This window comes from Eupeodes corollae, chromosome 1 (assembly GCF_945859685.1).
Source record: "Eupeodes corollae chromosome 1, idEupCoro1.1, whole genome shotgun sequence".
NCBI classification, from domain to species: Eukaryota; Metazoa; Arthropoda; class Insecta; order Diptera; family Syrphidae; genus Eupeodes; species Eupeodes corollae.
The window spans coordinates 52,094,349-52,106,055 of NC_079147.1; positions in this window are offsets into that span (position 1 = coordinate 52,094,349).

Sequence of the window (11,707 nt, forward strand, 5' to 3'; positions counted from 1 at the left end):
AGAGAGGGAGAGAGGCATTTAAGAGTTATTGTTGATGATGTCAGTTTTGGTATTTAGGTGCATTATGTCATTAGAATAAGATTTCTCAAATTGTTTGCTTTTTTCGGTGGAGAAAAAATCTGACATCAAGGTATTTTACCTTAAATTATCAGTCAATTGTTATTTCAACATAAGTGACATAAATGCTTAATATTTATTACATAAGAAATATTCCCTGATAATTAAATAAGTATTACGAACAATAGCTTTTTACTTGGGCTTAATTGAAGCCCAAGTAAACCAATGGGTTTTCCTTTAAGAGGTTTAATTTTGAATGTCCTGATATATTTAGACAGCTGTCACCTTTATAATTATTTCACATTTAACAAGTTGAAACTATACCTACTTACTAAAGGTTGCTAGCTAGGTGTCTCTAGTTTCGCGCTTCCAAATTGGGTGAGGGCACTTTCCACTTCGGTGCGCCACCTGATCAGCGGTCTTCCGCTACTGCGCTGTCCTGTGAGTGTGGATTCGAAGACTTTTAAGGCCGGAGCATTGGTTCCCATGCGCCCTACGTGAGTCTACGTCGCTGTACAGCCCGAACAGCACGTGTCGTTCCATCTTCTCCTCCACTCCCCTTCGATGCATACGGGACCGTAGATCACACGAAGAACTTTTCTCTCGAAGCGACCCAAGGTGCTTTCATCCGCTTTTGTCATAGTCCATGCTTCCGCACTGTATAGCAGGACGGGGATAATAAGGGTCTTATATAGCAACACTTTGGTCCCTCGAGAGAGGTTAGCAAGAGTTATTTTCGTTTGATCTCAGCGCTGGTGTTGTTTTCTGCGTTTAGAGCGGAGCCTATGTAGACGAAGTCCTTGACTACCTCAAAGTTACGTCTGTCGATGGTGACGTTTTGCCCTCATTAACCGTTAAGCCCATTTTTGCCGCCTCTGCTTCAATACTCACAAAAGCCCCATAGACATCACGCTGAGTTCTTCCGATTATGTCAATGTCATCATCATATGCTAGGAATTGGACAGAATTTTGAAAGATGGTGCTTCTAGTGGTGACGTGTGAGGTCTGCACTATTCTTTCAAGTGCGATGTTAAAAAAATCGCATGACAGCACGACACACCTTGCCTAAAACCTTTTTGGACATCGAAAGGTTCCGTTAAGTTGTTTCCAACTTTTATGGAGCAGCTTGAATTCTCCATAGTCATCCTGCACAAACGGGCGAGTTTGGTAGGGATGCCAAAACTAGACATGGCTCTATACAGCTCGTCTCTGTAGATTCTGTCATATTCGGCCTTGAAATCGATGAAAATGGTGGGTGTCGATTTGATGTATTTGGGTTTTTTCGAGGATCTCCCGTGATGTGGATATTTGATCGACTATGAACTTTCCATGTCTAAAACCACACTGATAAAGACCTATCCGGATGTTGACGATGATCTTTGGATTACGGCAGAGAAGATTTTGAAAGCGATGTTAATAGACTGATTCCTCTAAAGTTATTGCAGTTAAGAGGGTCTCTTTTTTTCAGAATCGGGCAAACAATACTGAAGTTCCATTCATCGGGCATGCTTTCTTCCGACCATATCTTACAGATAAGTTGGTGCATGCTTCTAACCAACTTATCTGCAGCTGCTTTAAAAAGCTCTGCACTCAAGCCATCCGCTCCAACGGCTTTATCGGACTTCAGCTTAGATATGGCAATCTTTACTTCGTCTAAGTCGGGAGGATGGGATTGTTGGCTTTTGTCGTCTATATTGAATGGATCATCCTGCCTGACAGCGGAATTCAGTTCTTCGTCGCCGTTATACAATCTGCAGAAGTGGTCCTTCCATATCCTCAGCATTGACTGCGGTTCCACTATGATGTTTCCACTTTCGTCTTTTTGCAGCCTTCGGTTCTAGTTTTATGTACCTGTGAATTTCGTTTCACCTGTTCATAAAACTTTCGAACTTCATTCCTGCTTTTAAACCTTCCAATATCTTCGACAGCACGATTTTCATGCTCTCTCTGTTTTTTCTTCTGAGAAGTCGGTGTTCCTTTCTCCGCTTTTGGTCATAGAGCTCATGAGCAGCTCTCGTCCTTTTATGCAGCGCCGCTTTGCGTGCCTGTTGTTTGGCTGCATTTGCCTGCCGACATTTCTCATCAAACCAGGGGTTCCTTGTTGGTGGTTGCTTAAGACCCAGCACGTCAGAGGTGGCTTCTCTGATTTCATCTTGTCAATGTTGCCACTGGTTTTCGATTCATATTGTGTTAGCGGCAGAGGACTTCGAGAGAGGTTACATGTAACTCGGTCAGAAAAGGATTTGGCGATCTCTTGCGATTGTAGCCGTTCGAAGTTGTACCTTCTCCTAGCATTTTCCTGTTTGGTTCGAGTCGATGTTAGCTTCTCGGAAAGTTCGGGCATCCATGATGCTGGAAGTGTGTCTGGCGTTGATCGCAATAAAGTCAATCTGGTTGACGGTAGATTGATCTGGAGAACTCCAAGTTCCCTCTTTTGATGTTGAGGTGTTGAAAACGCATACTGGCTACCATGACGTTTTGGTCGGTAGCAAAATCTATAAGCCTGAATCCGTTGTCGGAAGTGTTGTCGTACAGGCTGTTTTTCTCGATTATTCCACCAAAGATGTCTTCCCTTCCAACTTAGCATTAAAATCGCCCAGGAAATTTTTAATATCGTAGCAAGGTCACCCGTCGCATGATGGTTAGTGCATTGGACTGTCATGCCAGAGGTCTTGGGTTCGATCCCCGCCTATGCCATCTAAAGTTTTTTCACTGGTACTGGCTTTTGCGAGGAATTGACAAATTCACCAAGAAAAGTGCTTTCTCAAATTACCGTTCGGATTTAGCTTAAAACTGTAAGTCCCCTCAATCCCTGCAATAACTCGCACACAGGAATGGTTGAGAGTTGTAAGTCACTAGGCCCTAGTTATCAACGGACTGTTGTGCGACCTAAATTATTTATTTTTAGCTAGGTCACCGCTCAAATGTTTTGTCTAAGAGCTCGAAGAACATATCTTTAATTTGCCGAATTTAGGCTTGATGCGGATGACATGAGGTGCTCGTTGATGTACCTATAGCTCGAGACTTCTTGCCTAAGTCTGGCTCCACTGACAAGTCCGCATCCAAATAAGCGCTGTTGGTTTTCACGGTAGCAGTCCGGCCCATCCCATCGTTTTTTCTGGATGGTGGTGATGTGTGCTTTATAGTGGTATAGGGCCTCCGCTAATTCTTCGGCCGCACGTGGTCTGTTAAGGGACCTAAAATTCCACGTGCATATCCGAAGTTCGTTGTTCTTAATTCGTTTGCGTAAGGTTAACAACAGTAAATCCGTCCGTATCCGAGGGTTTTTGGTGCTTCGCAACTAGGACTTTTGAACAGTATTAAAAAAGCGTTCAAAATGATTGTTGGTAATAACATCGTTTACTCATTTACTCGACTTGAACACCGTCGTTAATTGTCCTGTTTCACCCTTTTTTACCATTATTTTCTTATTCTTAACATTTCGAGCGTATCACGTGTGTCTCCAGAAATGCTCATCACAACATCCTATCGAGAACGATTATAGTTGTTAGAAAGATTCGTTTTTTAGCCGTACTACGCGGATGTAGAATGCTCGACGACATTCTGTTCTTAGCTGTCAATGCAATATTCTGACATTCAAAACCAATGTTCACTGACAAGTCCTTTCAAATCTCGTTTTTCTTTTTAAATGCTCGCACCGTGTATTAAACATAAAAAGAACACTCCTTAAGTAAAAAGTAAATAATAAAGAAAAGTTACAAACTGTCTATCTTAAGACCTAAAAGTTATTGAATTTTCCTTTTTAAGGCACATTTGTTAAAAAGTACTTTTGCTTGCATATATGTACATTGTACATGCAACATGTGTATGAAACATTTCCAGCTCACCCACTAACGCATATAAAATTAGTAAAAGTGAAACTATATCCGCAGAAACACCCGAAATAATCCATAATTTCAATGGTGCATATCTTAATATTGTGTTGTTTACGGTTTACGCCCATGAGATGCAAATAGCTCCACTCTGTAAAATCTCCATGCTTATAACAAACACTAAATATAAACCTAAGCTAACATTTTACTAACTAACAAGTCGTAGCTATAACGTATGTTAATTCATGTGCTGTGCAGTGTGTACAAGTATATGGCCTGTTTCCGGCGTTAACAGGCATTTTCGGACGTTCGGGGTGTTGCAGGCGCCTACGCGGAAATTTTCGCGAAACTTTTATGATTTCCATAAGTTTCCTATAAATTGAAATGTACACACATCAAAAAACTAGAAACTAGGGCATACCGCTCCGAGCTGCAACGTTTATGATTTCCAACACAGCTTCTAATAAAGATACACACTCTCTCTTTAACGTTTCGAAGGATGCGTTTAAGATGCACTTTTATTCCAAACAAAAACAAAACAAATAAAATCAAAAGTTGTGGTTTTTTTGTTGGTGAGTATAATTTTACATATTTTCCAACTTATAGATGAAACTAATAAATTCATCAGATAAAAGAAATTCAAAACAACATTAAGGAGACAGCGTCATCGTAGAATTTCAAGATAAAAATAGTTTGAGAAAAAAATAAGTGTAATAAATATTTTATGATGTCTAGCGTGCTGCAAGCAGCTCTGGGGAACGTGTGTCGTTGTTGCTGCTGCCGCTGGAGCTGAAGCTAAAGCTAAAGCTGGAAATATAAGAACCGAATGCCTCCAATGGAAAATAAAAAGTACAAAGAAATTTTTCAGCAACGTGGGCAGGCTTTGAAGTGTCAAATATATATAGACGCCTTGATAACGAATAAAGAAACAGGTTGGACTCTTTGAACACCTCCTAGTTTTTAAGTTTAGTTCTGTATTTTTGTTTCTCAAGATATGTATTCATTCTTGTAAGTACCTTTATACTATTTTTATTTTATACTTTAACACTTGAATATTATACTGCCCACTGTATTTGTATTTTTGGAATGTAAAAGAAACAAAAAATAACCATTGCTGTATGGTTTTCGTATGATAATTTCCGTCGGTGGAACTGTTTTTAGTTTTAATTGACGAATACGTTTTAAGAGGGTACTTGTAGGAACATGTTTAGTATAGTGCATATATTTCTTCGTACATATATATTCCAAATAAACTTCAGTTAAAGAATATAAAAATACCTTCAGAACTCCAGAAGAGTGAAACTAAAGACGAAGAAAGCAATTTGCCAAATTTTGCCAATGCGTGCTTTTGGTATTGAAGAATCTCTTCTTCGTTGGATTAGAAATTAAATTTCTAACCGTTCAATACAAGTTGTATTGGATGGTTTCAAGTCTGAAATTCATAAAATAAATGCTGGTGTACCCCAGGGCTCCGTTTTGTCTCCGACTCTATTCCTTACATTCATAAACGATCTCTTGTCTGTAACTTCTAATCCATTAAACTGTTTCGCCGACGACAGTAGCCTCAGCTTTTCATATTCGTTTCTAGATTCACATTCTTGTCCTTTGGATGTGGAATTTAAACGGCAGCGTATGATAAGCTCATTTAATTCTGACCTTGACAGGGGAATCAAAAACAGTGTAGAATTTAATGCTTCGAAAACTCAATGCTGTCTCCTGTCGTTAAAGCGTAACCCAACCCCGATGCCGCTATCCATGAGTGGCACTTGCATCCAGGAAACTAATCAACTTTCAGTACTCGGTATGAATATCACAGATCACCTCTTATGGAATGATTACATATTCGATATCGCCAAAAATGCTGCCAGGTGCTTAGGATTTCTCCGAAGATGCAAGAAATTTTTCACCCCTTCTGATCTGGCTATAATCTACAATTCTTTTATCCGTCCAAAGCTTGAATATTATTCGCATATCTGGGCAGGTGCCCCCAAAACAAGTCTAAATCTCTTGGATAGAATTCAAAAAATGGCTTTAGAAATGATAGGCGACGGAACTATAATCGAAACATTTACATCGCTAGAACACCGTCGCAATGGTTCATGCCTTTCGTTATTTTATACATATTTTTACAAACAATGTTCTGTCGAATTAGCCAGTTGCATTCCACCCCTTAAACAATTCAGCCGTAATACTTGCACTTCTAGGAATGCTCATCAGTTTACCCTTGAGCTCAATTTCGGTAGTACTGTCCAGTACAGAGATTCTTTCTTAAATCGCACATCGAGAATGTGGAATGCTTTGGCCAACTCTGTTTTTTCCTCCCATTTTGATGCTCAGAACTTTAAGACCAATGTGCACCGGTTTCTCCTTTTAAATCCTTCCCTTTTTTCCTAACGCTCGCACTGTGTTTAAATATAAACATATAAAGGGTACTAATAACCCCTTGAGTGCTTGTGAATAAAAACAAAAAAATTGAAGTAAATGTTCTTTTTTCACAAAGATGAAAACGATAAATTTTATTTTATTGCATTTTTTACCAATTTTCACTTAGTGTTTTCCTTTGTTTTGTATATTTTGTAAATTCCTTTATTTTTATTTTTCCATATTTACAAGCATTTTACTAATTTTGAAAAGCTTTTGGAATTCTTAAAAAAAACTGTCAATTCTATTTTTATAAAAATTCATACAATTTTGTAAAGTGTGTACTATGTACTTCTACTCTGAGCGTCGAACTTGTCGAGTTGTAGAAGCTGAGTAAGGTCAATGATCCTCGAGAATTTATTCCAGATGATTCCTGAAACTAAAGGGCGTTCTTATCCCTCTACCTTCCAAGAATCTTCACCCATTCCCACATAAACAAGGCATACCAGCCTACGTTTATGTCACCAACTCCCATCCCACCTCCCACGTTATAATAGCGAAAAAGCTAGACAGAGCTCCTATCTCCTATGCTCCTTCTCACTCTAGGTAACCTAGCTGAATTGCTGTTACCGAATCCCAATCTTTCCCTTATAAATCAGAATTATGATTTAACATCAACTGACTCCTAACTCTATCTCTTCCTCCCCAACCACCTCTCATCTTTATTGGGCTGGATCTAAGGTGTTAAACGGTCCGTGCCGATGTTTAGCCTGGCTGGGGAACCAGTTTCTAACGGAGTATCCCGGATAACTGGCGACCTCCGGATTAACTAGCCTTATCTGTACATGCGAATCTCTGTCCAGGCGGACCTCTTTTCTTCGCATCTCATGGGACCAAAGATGTACAAAAACAAAAGGAGGCTGGGATGCGACCCACACTGATAACTTCCCATCCCATCTGTCGATTTGTCTTGCTTAAAAGTTTGTCTATATGTACTCGTACCAATTTTTACCAAATTTGCGTACCATTTTTTGTAGATTTTATTTTTTATGAAAAACGGACTGTTGGATTTTTATATAAAAATTACTGAATATCGAAAACAATATTTTCTGTGAAATAAAATAAGTTTGAAGCCAATATTTTACATTTTTGAAAAGATATTTGACTCGAAAGTAAATTTTTGCCATGTTTTAGTATTGTTTTTTTTTTTAAGAGTTTTATTTTTTGTAAAAAAAACTGTCAATTCAATTTTTTTCAAAATTGTATCGAATGTTGAAAACAATATTTCTTATAACATAAAATTAGTTTGAAGCCAATATTACAAATTTTTAAAAAGATATTTGAGTAGAAAATTGTTAAATTTTGTTTAGGTTTTTAATTTTTTGTAAAAAAACTGTCAATTCGATTTTTCTCAAAATTTGTCCTAATGTTGAAGTGAAAATTACTTAGAAGCTATTATCTCAAATTTTTGAAAAGATATTTGAGTCGAAAATTATTTTTTACCAAATTTTGTTAATTTTTTTCGGTTTTTAATTTTTTGTAAAAACTGTCAATTAGATTTTTTTCAAAATTTTAATGAATGTTGACAACAATTTTTTTTCAAAGATAAAAGTTAATTAAAGCCAATATCTCAAAGTTTTGAAAAAATATTTGAGTCGAAAATCAATTTTTACCAACTTTTATTAATTATTTTTAGGTTTTTATTTTTTGTAAAAAAAACTTTTAATTCGATTTTTTTCAATATTTTTCAGAATGTTGAAAACAATATTTCTTATAAGATAAAATAAGTTTGAAGCCTAAATTTCAAGTATTTATCTTATTATCTGTATAACAAAATTTATTTCAAATCCATATCTCTTCTGGTTCTTGAGCTGGTACATACGTACACACACACGCACAGACATCTTTCTAAAAATCTTTGATTTCGACTCTAGGGACCTTGAAACGTCGAGAAATGTCAAAATTTTCAATTTGACAAATCGGACCCATTACAATAACTTCCTATGGGAAGTTAAAAATGAAAATAACGACTAGACCGGTATCTCTTCAGGACCGGGCGGCAGTTTGGCGTCAAAGCCTGTTACCGTATTTCCTGCGGCCATCACAGAGAAGGGAGTAGTGGCTAACCATGGACTCTACTCTGCTGTTGGTAGCAACAAGAATATGAAGGTAGCGATACCTAATTTCAGTAGTGGCAGGGTTGTGAAAAATGGCCCTACCACTACTAATGAGAGTACATACAGAAATGGAAAGGTGAAACTCTCAAAAAGCCTTTATAGACAAAGACGGCAAGCGGTGAGAATCCTTAAGGCCTCTGGTGCATCATCGGGGGCTGAAAGAACACCGCAGTAAACCACTAGCGCCAAATGGGCTAAAAGCATACTTGCTACAACAAGGACCATAAAGGACTCTACGTCTAAAAGAGAAGGGTCTCTTGAGGGGCCGTATTGACACTAAAACGGCCTCGGATGCACAACACCAGTACAAGCTCGCTGTCAGCCGGTTAGGTGAAGTTTGGCCAGGTGCGTAGCTCGAGGTTGTCGCTATGGAAGTCCTTCCTAGCAGACCCAGAGCCCGCATTTGGATATCTATCGAACCTGCTGGTATCGAGGAGATTCTCGAGATGATCAGAGTTTGTAACCCGTCCCTTGCGACGCGCTGGAAGATAGCCAAGCTAGAAGAAGTGAAGGGTCTTTACAGGAGTGCCATTGTGGTACTCAATAAAGAATCCTTGGCTCCTCTAGCCTTAAACGAGGGCTCCATAAACTATGGATTCGAATTTATTAAAATTCGAATCTATAAAAAAAAAATAAGGTTAACGCAGATAGCGGGCCTCCAAAAACAACCGAAGGTAAACTAGCGGTTGGTGGGCCTGGGACGTCGTCTTCTCTCTTAACAAAGGGTGACGATGCACCCATGCCCTCTCCAATCGTGACTCCATCCTCTACAAAAGTCGTAGACTGTCCATCCTTAATGGAGACTGAGGACGACCTTAACATGATCCTTCTGAGCGAGGACGAACTCTTGGGTTCATCCTCAGACTCAGAGAATCAGAACAAAACCGTGGTGGAGGTTGATCTGCCTAATTGTAGCCAAAATGCTGCAGTTAGTACAGATTAATCTCCAACAATCCATAACGGCCTCGGCCTCACTTTTTCTTCGTCTGGCAAGAAACGGGAAAGACATTATCCTGATCCAAGAGCCATGGATTGTGGGATCCGTTGTTCGAGGACTCCGAACTCCTGGGTACTACACACTGTGAGTGACAGATAAAGGTGAACCTAGATCTTGCATACTAGTGAAACGTAGCATTAATATATTTTTACTCCATCATTTCAGTGACAAAGATACCACCGTAGAAACAACCAAAGGAAGTTTCTGGCTAGTGTTCGGTATCTTGGCCATGACTACCTTGGCCATCTCAATGGAAAAAACAATGGAGAAAGTCGTCGCTGAAGCGGAAAGGAAAAGGATCCGCCTAATTATTGGGAGCGAAGTTAACGCTCATTACACGGTATGGGGAAGTACGAATATCAACGACAGAGGTGAGTCTCTTTTTGATTATATTATTGGTACTAACCTCTTCGTAAGTAATGTTGGAAATGAACCAACCTTAATAACTAAAACTCGACAAGAAGTTCTAGAGATAACTCTTGTCTTAGATACTATAGGTACACCAAATGATCTTAGACTGGAAAGTATCCAAAGAACACTCGTTCTCTGATCATAAATATATCCAGTTCAATATCAATGTGTCCGAGTCCATTGACTTTTCGAAACTATCGGAAAACTGGCTGGGCTTCATACAGGAACTCATTACAAAGTTTACTAAGACCTGGACTATCTAGTCCTTCCTCTATGCTAATGAACTTGACAACAAAGTCAATGACTTCACCTCAGCTATGAACAGATCGCTAGAAATTGCTTGTCCACTTATACACATAAGAGAAAAGAGGAAACCACAATGGTTGGCCTCAGAGCTTGACTCGCTCAGGAAGGAATGCAGGAAACTTTTCAACCGAGCCAAAGCCGCAAGACTAGGTTCTCACTGGGGCTCTTACAAAGAATCCCTAAAAATTTACAAGAAGGCACTAAGGAACTCTAAGCGAAGAAGAAACTTCTGAAACCTCTAGGTTACGGAAAATTCTTTCAACGAATACAGCGATGCCAAGCTGCTTGAAAAATGCAGACGGCTCCTATACAAATTCAAGTAATGAATCGCTGAACTAACTATTGGACACTCACTTTCCTTATAGTTCTCTTACTGAAACTTGCAACAATTATATACGTTCAAGTTCAAATACAACATATCCACAAGGTCTGATCACAAGTGATAAGCTACAATGAGCTCTCAACAGCTACAAAAGACTTCTGACGTAATTGCTCCATTTTTTGAGGCAATTTTTACCAGCTGCCTTTACCTGGTACATGTTCCCTCGGCATGTAGAGAAGTTGAAGTTGTTTTTATACCCAAAACAGGTAAATGCTCGCAAGTCAATCCTAAAGATCAACGACCTATAAGTCTATCATCATTCCTTCTAAAGACCTAGGAAAGATTGATTGATATCCATTTAAGGGCAAGTATTGCCTATTACTATAAGCCCACTGCAAAGGTAAATCCGTGGAAATACACACCTTAGTACGCACCGTCGAATATTCCCAATATCATATAGTGTTCACTATGGTTGCTTTCCTTGACACATCTCCAATCACATCTGCACTAACATCTCTAAATGCTGCCTAGGAGAATAATTAACTCAAAATTGGGCAACTCTTCTGGCAGACGATTTGATAGTAGGGGGTCGCCGCATGGTGGTGTTCTATCCCCTCTCCAGAAGGGTTCCAGAGTGATAGTGTCAGGAAAGCATCTTAAAACCTCAAAAGAACTCTAACAAAATGCCTTTGACAGGCTAATACTTTGGGCTGATCGGTGTGGATTGGGTGTTTACCCCAACAAAACCGATTTAGTCTTATTTTCGAGGAGATACAAAATTCCATTTTTTAACCCTCCCTAAACGCAACGTACAGAAAAGAGTCAAAAAAGCTACTGTAGCTATCTTTTCTTGCAAAAAAGCTATTGGTAATAAATGGGATTTACAACCCAGCATCACGCATTGGCTATACACATCGGTAATCAGACCGATTTTAATGTACGATGTGGCAGTATGGTGGACTGCTTTAGAGAAAGGTATAAACCACGACAAATTAAATAAAGTCCAACGTTCAGCTTGCTTATGCATAAGCGGATCGCTTCCCACGAACCCATCTACGGCACTGAACACCTTACTCCTCCTAACACCTCTTGACATATTTTAGCAAACAAATAGCTGCAAGCTTTGCTATTCGCCTCAAAGCTTCGTCGCAGTGGTCTTACAACAACATTAGCCGTTCCATAATTCTTATGTATTTAGAATCAATTCCAAAGCACACAGACTACACCATCCCCCAACTGCAAT